The sequence below is a fragment of the Zophobas morio genome, unplaced genomic scaffold, assembly GCF_036711695.1.
Source record: "Zophobas morio isolate AGI-343-1 ecotype UQ-CSIRO unplaced genomic scaffold, CSIRO_AGI_Zmor_V1 ptg000020l, whole genome shotgun sequence".
Classification (NCBI taxonomy): Eukaryota; Metazoa; Arthropoda; class Insecta; order Coleoptera; family Tenebrionidae; genus Zophobas; species Zophobas morio.
The window spans coordinates 4850934-4865882 of record NW_026972125.1 but is presented as its reverse complement, the minus strand read 5'-3'; the positions used below and the strand labels follow the sequence as shown (position 1 = coordinate 4865882).

General features: G+C 26.8%; 1 long non-coding RNA gene across 1 annotated transcript; it reads left to right on the top strand.

Moving 5' to 3' along the window:
* The first annotated feature begins 6511 nt into the window (after positions 1 to 6511).
* On the top strand, positions 6512 to 7064 carry LOC135131269 (uncharacterized). Its single transcript, XR_010280905.1, has 3 exons — positions 6512 to 6660; positions 6711 to 6818; positions 6872 to 7064. It is a non-coding gene; the product is annotated as an uncharacterized LOC135131269 (long non-coding RNA).
* The last annotated feature ends 7885 nt before the right edge of the window (positions 7065 to 14949 follow it).

Below are 14949 nucleotides of genomic sequence, written 5' to 3'. Positions count from 1 at the left end.
TAAATTTTAACAATTGATTAGAAACCGAAAAATTAAAAATTGTAAGGTCAAAAAACTGAATCTAAAACAAAAAAAACAAAAACCTCGTGAAACTGTAAATCGAAAAAAAATTTAGAAATCTAAACATCCAGAAATTGGAAAATCGAAAAACTAAACAATTTAAAAATAAAAACTCAAGAGTATACAACTCAATCGTTAAATTGACGAAACAAAAAATAAATGAAAAATTGAAAATCGAAAAATTGTAAAAATAAAAAAAAAAAAGATCCAAGCGAAAAATTATTATTATATTTTGCCTTTTTTTCTTAATATACACAGTATTCTTTGAACAACACGATACTCTAAAACATGTTTTTAATTTCTTGTAAAAAATACGTATTTTGCAGTTAAGCTCCGCCCCCTTTGGTTCACGGCGAATAAAAAAAATCATCACAATTGAGATAAAAAAATACGTATTTTGCAGTTAAGCTCCGCCCCCTTTGGTTCACGGCGAATAAAAAAAATCATCACAATTGAGATAGGGTGGGTGGGCGGGGCTACATTTTGTCTTCCTTTCTTAATGTGTATAGTCATCTTTTCACAACAAGAAACTTAAAACATGGTTAAAATGGTACATTTTTGCGAGGAAATATGGATTTTGCAATTATGGGGCGGAGCCTAATTGCAAAATAGATATTTCCCTATACAAATTTTCTTTTAAACATGTTTTAAGTTTCATGTTGTGAAAAAAAGCCTTTTTAAGTTTCTCAATTTTTAATTTTCCCGATTTTTACTACTTTTCATTTCCCGACTTTATATAACATCTCCGATGTTTTAAATTTTTGTGTTGGAAGAACTTTCAACCGCTAAAATAAAAAATTTAAAAATTGGAAAATTGAGAAATACTTAGAAAAATCGAAACGTTGAAACATCGATAAATCGAAAAATCGAAATTCTAAAATTTAAAAAATCGAAAAATTGACATCAAAAATTCGAAAAATTGGAAAAATTAAAGAATCGAAAAACTGAATAAGTTGAGAAGTCGAGAATTCGAAAAACCGGAAAGTCGAAATGTTTTTCAACGAAAAGAAATCGAAACATCGAGAAATTGAAAATCCTAAAAATTGAAGAATCGAAAAATTGATAAATGCCAAAATTGAAATATGGAAAAATTAGAAATAATGGGTAAATTGACGAATCGAAAAGTCGAAAAACGCAGATATCCAAAAATCGAAGAATCGAAAATAAAGAATTTAAAAAAATCTCAAAACTGGAACATCGAAATATCGAGAAAACTAAAAATTTAATAATCGAAAATTCGAAAAATCGAGAAATCGAAAAAACCAAAAGTCGAATAGTCAGAAGTCGAAACATCGAGACCTCGAAAAATCCTCAACTCGGAAACAGAAAAATTAAAAGCCACGAAACTAAAAAATCGAAAAATTGAAAAACCAAAGAATCGAAAAAATTGTAAAATATCGAAAATTTGCAAAGAAATGAAAAATCCTGAAAATTCCAAACATTGGAAAATGAAAATATTGTAGACTCGGAAAACTGAAAAACCAGGAAATTTGAAAATCGAAAAATTAAAAATCGTGAAATTTAAAAACCGAGAAAATGAAAAAAAGAGAAATCGTAAAATCAAAAATTCTTAAATTCGAAAATTTGAAAAATGCAATTCGAAGAAACAAAAAAAACTGAGAAAATCCAAAAATTGCATTACCCTAAAATTGTAAAATAAATTGAAAAACTAAAGATGGAAGAAACTGAAAAGTCGAAAATTTCTAATCGAAAAATTCAAGAGTCAAAAAATTGAAAAATCGAATAATTGAAGTAACCAAAAATCGAAAATCGAATCAATTTCACTGGAGAAAAATGGAAAAATCGAAAAATTAAAAATCGAGAAAGTGAAAAATTAAAAACCCAAAAAATTAAAAAAAAAACGAGGTCCTGCAAAATCTAAAAATCGTAAGTTCTAAAAATTGCACAAGATTGAAAAATACAAATATTGAAAACTGAAAAAATTTTAAAATTAAGAAATTGAAAAATTAAAGTAAACGAAAAATGGACAAAATCTAAAAATTGTCAAATAATAAAATCGAAAAATCAAAAAATTGAAAAAACGAATCATAAAATCGAAAAACATGATATCGAATCTATCGTTCTTTCGTTTTTATAATTTTTCGTTACTCAATTTTTCAAATTTTCAGTCTTTGATTTTTCACTTCCCCGATTTTTTAATTTTCAATATTTCGATTTTATTTACAATACGTATTTCTTTCGGTTTTTCGATTTTGGACCTTTTCGATTTTGAAGTTTCTCAATTTTTCAATTTTTCGTTTCTTCAATTATCCAAGTTCTTGATTTCCAATTTTTTCAATTTTCAGGTTTTCTTTTTTCTTTTTTTATTCTGGATTTTTCAGTTTTACAATTTTGAAATTTTTCGAAAAGTTGAAAAATCTAAATGTTGCTAAATCAAAAAAGTGGAAAATCGAAAAATTGCAAATCGAAAAAGTGAAAAAACGGAAAATAAGAGAAGAAACTAAAAGATCTAAAAATTGAAAATTCGAAAAACGGAGAAAATTCAAAAGTTGCAAAACCAAAAAGTTTAAAGTTGTCTCTCCAAAAATCGGAAAATCAAAAAGTTCAAAAGTTAAAAAACCGAAGAAACGAAAAAGTAAAAACTTAAAAATCGGTAGACTTAAAAAAATCCAAAACTTAAAAAATATCCAAAAATTTAAAAAGTGAAAAAGTTGTGCAGCCGAAGAATTAAAGAATCTAAGCATTAAAAACTGGGAAATCCATGAACTTAATTATTAAAAAATTTCAAAAGTCAAAAAATTGAATAGACGAAAAATTAAAAATATAAATTTTAACAATTGATTAGAAACCGAAAAATTAAAAATTGTAAGGTCAAAAAACTGAATCTAAAACAAAAAAAACAAAAACCTCGTGAAACTGTAAATCGAAAAAAAATTTAGAAATCTAAACATCCAGAAATTGGAAAATCGAAAAACTAAACAATTTAAAAATAAAAACTCAAGAGTATACAACTCAATCGTTAAATTGACGAAACAAAAAATAAATGAAAAATTGAAAATCGAAAAATTGTAAAAATAAAAAAAAAAAAGATCCAAGCGAAAAATTATTATTATATTTTGCCTTTTTTTCTTAATATACACAGTATTCTTTGAACAACACGATACTCTAAAACATGTTTTTAATTTCTTGTAAAAAATACGTATTTTGCAGTTAAGCTCCGCCCCCTTTGGTTCACGGCGAATAAAAAAAATCATCACAATTGAGATAGGGTGGGTGGGCGGGGCTACATTTTGTCTTCCTTTCTTAATGTGTATAGTCATCTTTTCACAACAAGAAACTTAAAACATGGTTAAAATGGTACATTTTTGCGAGGAAATATGGATTTTGCAATTATGGGGCGGAGCATAATTGCAAAATAGATATTTCCCTATACAAATTTTCTTTTAAACATGTTTTAAGTTTCATGTTGTGAAAAAAAGTCTTTTTAAGTTTCTCAATTTTTAATTTTCCCGATTTTTACTACTTTTCATTTCCCGACTTTATATAACATCTCCGATGTTTTAAATTTTTGTGTTGGAAGAACTTTCAACCGCTAAAATAAAAAATTTAAAAATTGGAAAATTGAGAAATACTTAGAAAAATCGAAACTTTGAAACATCGATAAATCGAAAAATCGAAATGCTAAAATTTAAAAAATCGAAAAATTGACATCAAAAATTCGAAAAATTGGAAAAATTAAAGAATCGAAAAACTGAATAAGTTGAGAAGTCGAGAATTCGAAAAACCGGAAAGTCGAAATGTTTTTCAACGAAAAGAAATCGAAACATCGAGAAATTGAAAATCCCAAAAATTGAAGAATCGAAAAATCGATAAATGCCAAAATTGAAATATGGAAAAATTAGAAATAATGGGTAAATTGACGAATCGAAAAGTCGAAAAACGCAGATATCCAAAAATCGAAGAATCGAAAATAAAGAATTTAAAAAAATCTCAAAACTGGAACATCGAAATATCGAGAAAACTAAAAATTTAATAATCGAAAATTCGAAAAATCGAGAAATCGAAAAAACCAAAAGTCGAATAGTCAGAAGTCGAAACATCGAGACCTCGAAAAATCCTCAACTCGGAAACAGAAAAATTAAAAGCCACGAAACTAAAAAATCGAAAAATTGAAAAACCAAAGAATCGAAAAAATTGTAAAATATCGAAAATTTGCAAAGAAATGAAAAATCCTGAAAATTACAAACATTGGAAAATGAAAATATTGTAGACTCGGAAAACTGAAAAACCAGGAAATTTGAAAATCGAAAAATTAAAAATCGCGAAATTTAAAAACCGAGAAAATGAAAAAAACAGAAATCGTAAAATCAAAAATTCTTAAATTCGAAAATTTGAAAAATGCAATTCGAAGAAACAAAAAAACTGAGAAAATCCAAAAATTGTATTACCCTAAAATTGTAAAATAAATTGAAAAACTAAAGATGGAAGAAACTGAAAAGTCGAAAATTTCTAATCGAAAAATTCAAGAGTCAAAAAATTGAAAAATCGAATAATTGAAGTAACCAAAAATCGAAAATCGAATCAATTTCACTGGAGAAAAATGGAAAAATCGAAAAATTAAAAATCGAGAAAGTGAAAAATTAAAACCCAAAAAATTTCTAAAAATTGCAGAAGATTGAAAAATACAAAAATTGAAAACTGAAAAAATTTTAAAATCGAAAAATTAAGAAATTGAAAAATTAAAGTAAACGAAAAATGGACAAAATCTAAAAATCGTCAAACCATAAAATCGTAAAATCAAAAAATTGAAAAAACGAATCATAAAATCGAAAAACATGATATCGAATCTATCGTTCTTTCGTTTTTATAATTTTTCGTTACTCAATTTTTCAAATTTTCAGTCTTTGATTTTTCACTTCCCAGATTTTTAAATTTTCAATATTTCAATTTTACAATACGTATTTCTTTCGGTTTTTCGATTTTGGACTTTTTCGATTTTGAAGTTTTTCAATTTTTCAATTTTTCATTTCTCAATTTTTTCAATTTTCAGGTTTTCTTTTTTCTTTTTTTATTTTGGATTTTTCAGTTTTACAATTTTGAAATTTTTCCAAAAGTTGAAAAATCTAAATGTTGCTAAATCATAAAAGTGAAAAATCGAAAAATTGCAAATCGAAAAAGTGAAAAAACGGAAAATCAGAGAAGAAACTAAAAGATCTAAGAATTGAAAATTCGAAAAACGGAGAAAATTCAAAAGTTGCAAAACCAAAAAGTTTAAAGTTGTCTCTCCAAAAATCGGAAAACCAAAAAGTTCAAAAGTTAAAAAACCGAAGAAACGAAACATTAAAATCTTAAAAATCGGTAGACTTAAAAAAATCGAAAACTTAAAAAATATACAAAAATTTAAAAAGTGGAAAAATTGTACAGTCGAAGAATTAAAGAATCTAAGCATTAAAAACTGGGAAAGCCATAAACTTAATTATTAAAAAATTTCAAAAGTCAAAAAATTGAAGAGACGAAAAATTAAAAACATAAATTTTAACAATTGATTAGAAACCGAAAAATTAAAAATTGTAAGGTCAAAAAACTGAATCTAAAACAAAAAAACCAAAAACCTCGTGAAACTGTAAATCGAAAAAAAAATTAGAAATCTGAACATCCAGAAATTGGAAAATCGAAAAACTAAACAATTTAAAAATAAAAACTCAAGAGTATGCAACTCAATCATTAAATTGACGAAACAAAAAATAAATGAAAAATTGAAAATCGAAAAATTGTAAAAATAAAGAAAAAAAGACCCAAGCGAAAAATTATTTTTATATTTTGCCTTTTTTTCTTAATATACACAGTATTCTTTGAACAACACGATACTGTAAAACATGTTTTTAATTTCTTGTAAAAAATACGTATTTTGCAGTTAAGCTCCGCCCCCTTTGGTTCACGGCGAATAAAAAAATCATCACAATTGAGATAGGGTGGGTGGGCGGGCCAACATTTTGCCTTTTGTTTTTTTTTAAATGTGTAGACTTATTTTGACACCAAGAACAACAGCAAACTTAAGATGATCATTTTTGTCGATTGGTGTATTATTGGTTGCCTAGATTAAAGTCCAGTCCAGACTTCGGGCAAAGTTGTACATATTACTTAATAAAACGAATGTAATCCAGTCAGATCAGCCTACTAAAAAATAGAACAATAGTTCCATTTTGTTTAGACAGAACTTCCCTCGCCCCTAGCACAACTCATTAAATAATAATTAATCAATTAATAAAATTTGGTGATGAGGTCATCACGATTTTGGACGGGATTTTTATTTTTCTGCAATCATAAGGCGACAAATACTGATGATGACAAGAAATGACAGAAAGAAACGCGAGATCTGCTTCTAAAAAAATTAGATATCTTGGTATAAACGAATCAGTAAATATTTTGATCAAGCAAAATTTTGATGCAGTAATGTAAATTCTGTTTACGACGAAACCACCATGAACTTTAGAATTTTTTCAATAAAGTGCACTCACGATAAATTTGAATGATTTAATAAACATTTAGTACGTCGCAATAAGTGCACAAAAATGCCACTAACGCTTTTTGTCATACTTTTGGTCACAGTGGTTGGTGACATCACAACTTACCCAATCTGTGAGTGCTAAAATGGCGTTTTATCTCATTCGTTACACACACAGTTTTAGTCCGATGTTTCGACAAGGAATGCCCTTTTGGAACCATTTCTTGCAAACAAGTCATAGAAACTAGGAAAAATGAACTAATAACGACCACGTCGTGTTTTAACGAAAATAGTGAGTATAAGATCATTATCAAACTAAACATAGCTTAAATAACTAAATCGTAGAAGAGCCCGTGAAGGTTTACAGGGGCAGTTCTAATAACCCTTTTCCACGATCTATGATCTACAAAAGGGTATCGTTCGTCTACCCGCTTGGTGCGTCTTCAAACCCACAAAAACCTCCGAATTGAACGTCTTCATTATCCAGCGCATAATTATCCAACATTAAAACCGAAATAAATAAATCCATGTCCGCAAATCTTGCAATTTTTAACCACGGCCGTATTTTTCCCGTAATTTATACCATCTCCTCTACCTCCATCGTCGTCCATGCTCTTAATCGTTCCCATTTAATTGCCGCTTTGACTTTTCCAATTTAATTAAACCCAAGCAGTAAAAACCAACGGCTCGATCGTAAAACGTCACCACTTAAACCGTCAAAAAAGGCAAAAAACGACATTAAACACGATGAATCTGCATCCGATCCCGCAATAATTATATATGTTACAGTGTAAATAGGGTGTCGATAATTTTTGGCGGGTCACAGTCCTGTGATTTCTTCGTTATTGGCTGTCTTCAAGCTCTTCGCAGGAGTGTTATTAAGGTTTTAAAAAGGATCGTTTTAATAATGTGTCTTTTTTATTGTTGCGTGGAGTGGACACGAGAGGAGTTAATGAGGTAATTGGCGGCAATTTGTCGAAAGAACGGACGGACGTGGATGGGGATGGGGTCAGCGACGGGTTACGGCGGAGTGCGCGAGAAAGTGGAGAAAAAATGGATTGATGGGCCCGTTACGTGCTGGGTTTGTAAAGGATTTTTTTGATGGCGCATTGTGAATATTTAAAATTCGAAACAGTTAGATCGGTGATTCTTTCGGCGCGGCGTGACGTCGGTGAAAAAATTCGTCGAAAGTTATTTCGACTGAACTTACCTCGTCCCTGAAGTACAGTTCCTTGAAAAATTATAAAATTTGATTTTCGGAAATTTTACTTTTTTGTGATAAACGCTATGGAGCAAAACGATATAGAAGCTAGTACTCATAGGAAAAAGAAAAACGAAGATTTCACTTTGTTTAAAAAAAAATACAGTTGGAAGGTCCAAGAAGATTTGTATTCTTAAAAAAAGACACTTGGGACACCTGAGAATTTTTTACGTTTTAAAAAAAAAAACAGTTGGGACCTCCGACAAGGTTTTACATTTTTAAAAAAGCCAGTTGGGGGATCTCTGAGAAGGTTTCATATTCTTAAAAAAAAGTGTTGGCTTCCGAGAAAGTTTTACATTTTCAAAAAATACAGTTGAGCTTCCCGAGAAGGTTTTACATTTTTAAAAAAGTCAGTTTGGATCTCTGAGAAGGTTTTACATTTTCAAAAAATACAGTTGAGCCTCCCGAGAAGGTTTTACATTTTCAAAAAAATACAGTTGAGCCTCCCAAGAAGGTTAAAATCGCATAATTTCAAAATTCAAAAATTGAAAAATCAGACAATTGTGAAATAGATTAATTACAAAATTGAAAAATCGAAAAAGTGCAAAAAAAAAAAATTAAATTGAAAAATCACAAACTTAGAAAATCGAAACAATGAAATTCAGATACCTTTAAAAAGGTCAAATTAAATTTTAATTTTTCAAGTTTTTGAGTTTTCAGTTTAATTATTTTATAAAACTTCCGTTTATAGAGGTATCCGAATTTCGTTGTCTCGATTTTCTAATTTTTGATTTTTAATATTTGAAAATTTCAATTTCCAATTTTCCAAGTTTTTAATTTATCAATTTCCCAATTTGGCACTTTTTCGATTTTTCAGTGTTGTAATTTTTCTATTTTACAATTGTCCGATTTTTCAATTTTTCCGTTTTTAAACTGTACGAATTTTCAGTTTTATATTTTTACAACTCATCACTTTCTCAATTGACCATTTTTTAATGAATCAGGTTTTCAAAATTTCTAATTTGTCGATTTTTCAATCGTTCGTTTTGAATTTAATAGTTTGCAATTTTTCGTTTTTAACTTTGATAAATTTTCCAGTTTACACTCATCAAATTTTTTAATTTTGTAATTTTACAACTTTTCATTTTCTTGATTTTTAATTATTCCAAATTTCAATTTTAATTTTTCAATTTTTTTATTTTTCCGTTTAATTCAATTATGCGGTTTTTAATTACTCAATCATTCAATTCTTGTTTTCTCAATTTTTCGAAATTCATGGTTTCGAATTTTCAATTTTTTGATTTTTAATTTTTCAAAATTTTGATTTTCAATTTTTCAAGTTTTTGATTTTCATTTTCACAATTTGGAAATGTTTCGATTTTTAAATTTAGTATTTTTCCATTTTACATCTTACTATGTGTCTGGTTTTTCAATTTTTTGGTTTAGAATTATTCGATTTTCAATTTTACAATTATCCAATTTTGCAGTTCTGTAATTTTGAAATTTTTTGATTTGCCAGTTTTATATTTTTACATTTTTCGATTTCTGAATTGTCCGATTTTTAATGAATCATTTTTTCAATTACACGTCAAATTTTCCAATTTCTCGATTATTGTTTGATTTTTTTTTTAATTCAAAATTTCAATGTTAATTTTACACGTTTTCGATTTTTTGTTTTCATAATTTTTCCCAATTTTTCGATTTTAAAATTTTTCTTTTTCCAAATTTTCAATTTTGTAATTTTGCACTTTTTTGTTTTTCAGTTTTAATGTTTTACAACTTTTTCAATTTTCCGATATTTCAGTTTTGGGATTTTTCATTCATTTTGATTCTTCAAATTCTCGACTTTTCAATTTTCCCATTTCTCGATTTTCACTTTTCGATATTTCTAACTATTTTGGGATTTTTCAATTTTTTGATATGTCGATTTTTCGATTTTTCACTGTTGTAATTTTTCTATTTTACAATTGTCTGATTTTTCAATTTTTCCATTTTAAAACTGTACGAATTTTCTTTTATATTTTTACAAATCATCACTTTTTCAATTGTTCATTTTTTAATGAATCAGTTTTTCAAAATTTGATTTTTCACTTATCAGAATTTCCAATTCCTCGAGTTTTCAATCGTTCGTTTTGAATTTAATAGTTTGCAATTTTTCGTCTTTATACTTTGATAAATTTTCCAGTTTACAATGATCAAATTTTTCAATTTTGTAATTTTACAACTTTTCAATTTCTTGATTTTTAATTATTCCAAATTTTAATTTTTCAAATTTTTTATTTTTCCGTTTAATTTTTTTACAATTTCGTTTTTAAAAGTATGCGATTTTCCACTTTTTCGATTTTTCCCTTTAATGATTTTTCAACTTTACAATTTTACAATTATGCGGTTTTTAATTACTCAATCATTCAATTCTTGTTTTTTCACTTTTTCGAAATGCCTGGTTTCGATTTTTCAATTTTTTGATTTTGAATTTTTCAAAATTTTGATTGTCATTTTCACAATTTGGCAATATTTCGATTTTTAAATTTAGTATTTTTCGATTTTACATCTTACTGTGTGTCTAGTTTTTCAATTTTTCCGTTTTAAAATTATTCGATTTTCAATTTTACAATTATCCAAGTTCTGTAATTTTACAATTTTTTGATTTTTCAGAGGGGATCTCTGAGAAGATTTTACATTTTCAAAAAATACAGTTGAGCCTCCCGAGAAGGTTTTATATTTTTAAAAACGCCAGTCAGGGGATCTCTGAGAAGGTTTCATATTCTTAAAAATCCAGTTGAGCCTCCCGAGAAGGTTTTACATTTTTAAAAAAGCCAGTTGGGATCTCTGAGAAAGTTTCACATTCTTAAAAAAATCAGTTGTGGCTTCCGAGAAGGTTTTACATTTTTAAAAAGCCAGCTGGGATCCCTGAGAAGGTTTTACATTTTCAAAAAAATACAGTTGAGCCTCCCGAGAAGGTTAAAATCGCATAATTTTAAAATTCAAAAATTGAAAAATCAGACAATTGTGAAATAGATTAATTACAAAATTGAAAAATCGAAAAAGTGCAAAAAAAAATTAAATTGAAAAATCAAAAAATTAGAAAATCGAAACAATGAAATTCAGATACCTTTAAAAAGGTCAAATTCAATTTTAATTTTTCAAGTTTTTGAGTTTTCAGTTTAATTATTTTATAAAACTTCCGTTTATAGAGGTATCCGAATTTCATTGTCTCGATTTTCTAATTTTTGATTTTTAATATTTTAAAATTTCAATTTCCAATTTTCCAAGTTTTTAATTTATCAATTTCACAATTTGGCACTTTTTCGATTTTTCAGTGTTGTAATTTTTCTATTTTACAATTGTCTGATTTTTCAATTTTTCCGTTTTTAAACTGTACGAATTTTCAGTTTTATATTTTTACAACTCATCACTTTCTCAATTGTCCATTTTTTAATGAATCAGGTTTTCAAAATTTCTAATTTCTCGATTTTTCAATCGTTCGTTTTGAATTTAATAGTTTGCAATTTTTCGTTTTTAACTTTGATAAATTTTCCAGTTTACACTCACCAAATTTTTTAATTTTGTAATTTTACAACTTTTCATTTTCTTGATTTTTAATTATTCCAAATTTCTTTTTTAATTTTTCAATTTTTTTATTTTTCCGTTTAATTCAATTATGCGGTTTTTAATTACTCAATCATTCTTTTCTTGTTTTCTCAATTTTCCGAAATTCATGGTTTCGAATTTTCAATTTTTTGATTTTTAATTTTTCAAAATTTTGATTTTCAATTTTTCAAGTTTTTGATTTTCATTTTCACAATTTGGAAATGTTTCGATTTTTAAATTTAGTATTTTTCCATTTTACATCTTACTATGTGTCTGGTTTTTCAATTTTTTGGTTTAGAATTATTCGATTTTCAATTTTACAATTATCCAATTTTGCAGTTCTGTAATTTTGCAATTTTTTGATTTGCCAGTTTTATATTTTTACATCTTTCGATTTCTGAATTGTCCGATTTTTAATGAATCATTTTTTCAATTACACGTCAGATTTTCCAATTTCTCGATTACTGTTTGATTTTTTTTTTTATTCAAAATTTCAATGTTAATTTTACACGTTTTCGACTTTTCATTTTCATAATTTTTCCCAATTTTTCGATTTTTAAATTTTTATTTTTCCAAATTTTCAATTTTGTAATTTTGCACTTCTTTTGTTTTTCAGTTTTAATGTTTTACAATTTTTTTCAATTTTCCGATATTTCAGTTTTGGGATTTTTCAGTCATTTTGATTCTTCAAATTCTCGACTTTTCAATTTTCCCATTTCTCGATTTTCACTTTTTCGATATTTCTAACTATTTTGGGATTTTTCAATTTTTTGATATGTCGATTTTTCGATTTTTCACTGTTGTAATTTTTCTATTTTACAATTGTCTGATTTTTCATTTTTTCCATTTTAAAACTGTACGAATTTTCTTCTACATTTTTACAAATCATCACATTTTCAATTGTTCATTTTTTAATGAATCAGTTTTTCAAAATTTGATTTTTCACTTATCAGAATTTCCAATTCCTCGACTTTTCAATCGTTCGTTTTGAATTTAATAGTTTGCAATTTTTCGTCTTTATACTTTGATAAATTCTCCAGTTTACAATGATCAAATTTCTCAATTTTGTAATTTTACAACTTTTCAATTTCTTGATTTTTAATTATTCCAAATTTTAATTTTTCAAATTTTTTATTTTTCCGTTTAATTCTTTTACAATTTCGTTTTTTAAAAAGTATGCGATTTTCCACTTTTTCGATTTTACCCTTTTATGATTTTTCAACTTTACAATTTTACAATTATGCGGTTTTTAATTACTCAATCATTCAGTTCTTGTTTCTTCACTTTTTCGAAATACTTGGTTTCGATTTTTCAATTTTTTGATTTTGAATTTTTCAAAATTTTGATTTTCAATTTTTCAAAATTTTGATTGTCATTTTCACAATTTGGCAATATTTCGATTTTTAAATTTAGTATTTTTCGATTTTACATCTTACTATGTGTCTAGTTTTTCAATTTTTCCGCTTTAAAATTATTCGATTTTCAATTTTACAATTATCCAAGTTCCGTAATTTTACAATTTTTTGATTTTTCAGAGGGGATCTCTGAGAAGATTTTACATTTTCAAAAAATACAGTTGAGCCTTCCGAGAAGGTTTTAAATTTTTAAAAACGCCAGTTAGGGGATCTCTGAGAAGGTTTCATATTCTTAAAAATCCAGTTGAGCGTCCCGAGAAGGTTTTACATTTTTAAAAAAGCCAGTTGGGATCTCTGAGAAAGTTTCACATTCTTAAAAAAATCAGTTGTGGCTTCCGAGAAGGTTTTACATTTTTAAAAAAGCCACTTGAATCCCTGAGAAGGTTTTACATTTTCAAAAAAATACAGTTGAGCCTCCCGAGAAGGTTAAAATCGCATAATTTTAAAATTCAAAAATTGAAAAATCAGACAATTGTGAAATAGATTAATTACAAAATTGAAAAATCGAAAAAGTGCAAAAAAAAATTAAATTGAAAAATCAAAAACTTAGAAAATCGAAACAATGAAATTCAGATACCTTTAAAAAGGTCAAATTCAATTTTAATTTTTCAAGTTTTTGAGTTTTCAGTTTAATTATTTTATAAAACTTCCGTTTATAGAGGTTCCGAATTTCATTGTTTCGATTTTCTAATTTTTGATTTTTAATTTTTAAAAATTTCAATTTCCAATTTTCCGAGTTTTTAATTTATCAATTTCACAATTTGGCACTTTTTCGATTTTTCAGTGTTGCAATTTTTCTATTTTACAGTTGTCTGATTTTTCAATTTTTCCGTTTTTAAACTGTACGAATTTTCAGTTTTATATTTTTACAACTCATCACTTTCTCAATTGTCCATTTTTTAATGAATCAGGTTTTCAAAATTTCTAATTTCTCGATTTTTCAATCGTTCGTTTTGAATTTAATAGTTTGCAATTTTTCGTTTTTAACTTTGATAAATTTTCCAGTTTACACTCATCAAATTTTTTAATTTTGTAATTTTACAACTTTTCATTTTCTTGATTTTTAATTATTCCAAATTTCAATTTTAATTTTTCAATTTTTTTATTTTTCCGTTTAATTCAATTATGCGGTTTTTAATTACTCAATCATTCAATTCTTGTTTTCTCAATTTTTCGAAATTCATGGTTTCGAATTTTCAATTTTTTGATTTTTAATTTTTCAAAATTTTGATTTTCAATTTTTCAAGTTTTTGATTTTCATTTTAATAATAATAATAATAATAATAATGTTTATTAGTGCCTTAATTACAATACATCACTATTGTTTGTGCACATGTCAGTTTACAATTTATAATATTGAATTCAAATTTAAATTAAGTCTAAAATATTTTGTCATTACAAAATTCTTCAACACTGTAAAAAGCTTTGCATGTCAAGTAATGTTTTATTGTCGTTTTAAAATGTGTAAATGGCGAATTTTGTATTGCAACGGGTAACATGTTAAAAAACTTTATTCCAAAATATTCGGTACCTGTCCGAGATTTTGTTAATCTCAAATTTTTCAAACACAAATCTGTATTATGACGCGTATTATAGGTATGGACATCGCGGTGTGTCTTATAAACGGTTAAATTAGACTTCACATAAATCAAACAATGGAAGATATAAAGCGAGGGTAAAGTCATAATTTTAAAACGTTTGAAGTGGTCCTTACAATCGTCGCGATATTTTAAACCACCTAAAACTCTAACAGCTTTACGCTGTAGACCAAATATTCGGTGTCTTGAGCTCGAGTGACCCCAAATCAATAGACCATATGACAACTGTGCTTGGATAAGGGCAAAATAGGCTACTCTCAAAGTTTCAAGGGGAAGTTGGTTATAGAGGTGTCGTAGTACAAAAATATTTTTACACAATTTATCGGCAACTATTTTCCCATGATCATTCCAAGTTAACTGGCGATCAATGTGCAAACCCAGAAATTTAGTGGACTCTGAGTATTCTTCAGGTATTTCTTCTTTTTTTAGACTGAATAACATATTAATGCATTTGTTTTCGTTAGTTGTTAACTTATTGCTGTGGAACCAACGCGTAGCTCTCGACTGCGCCCTTTCATGGATACAAATTGTCTCAGCAATGTTTTTACCTACTGTTAAAATGGTTGTATCATCGGCAAAAAGTAATGAGCGAGTCTGCAAATATCCCGGAAAGTCATT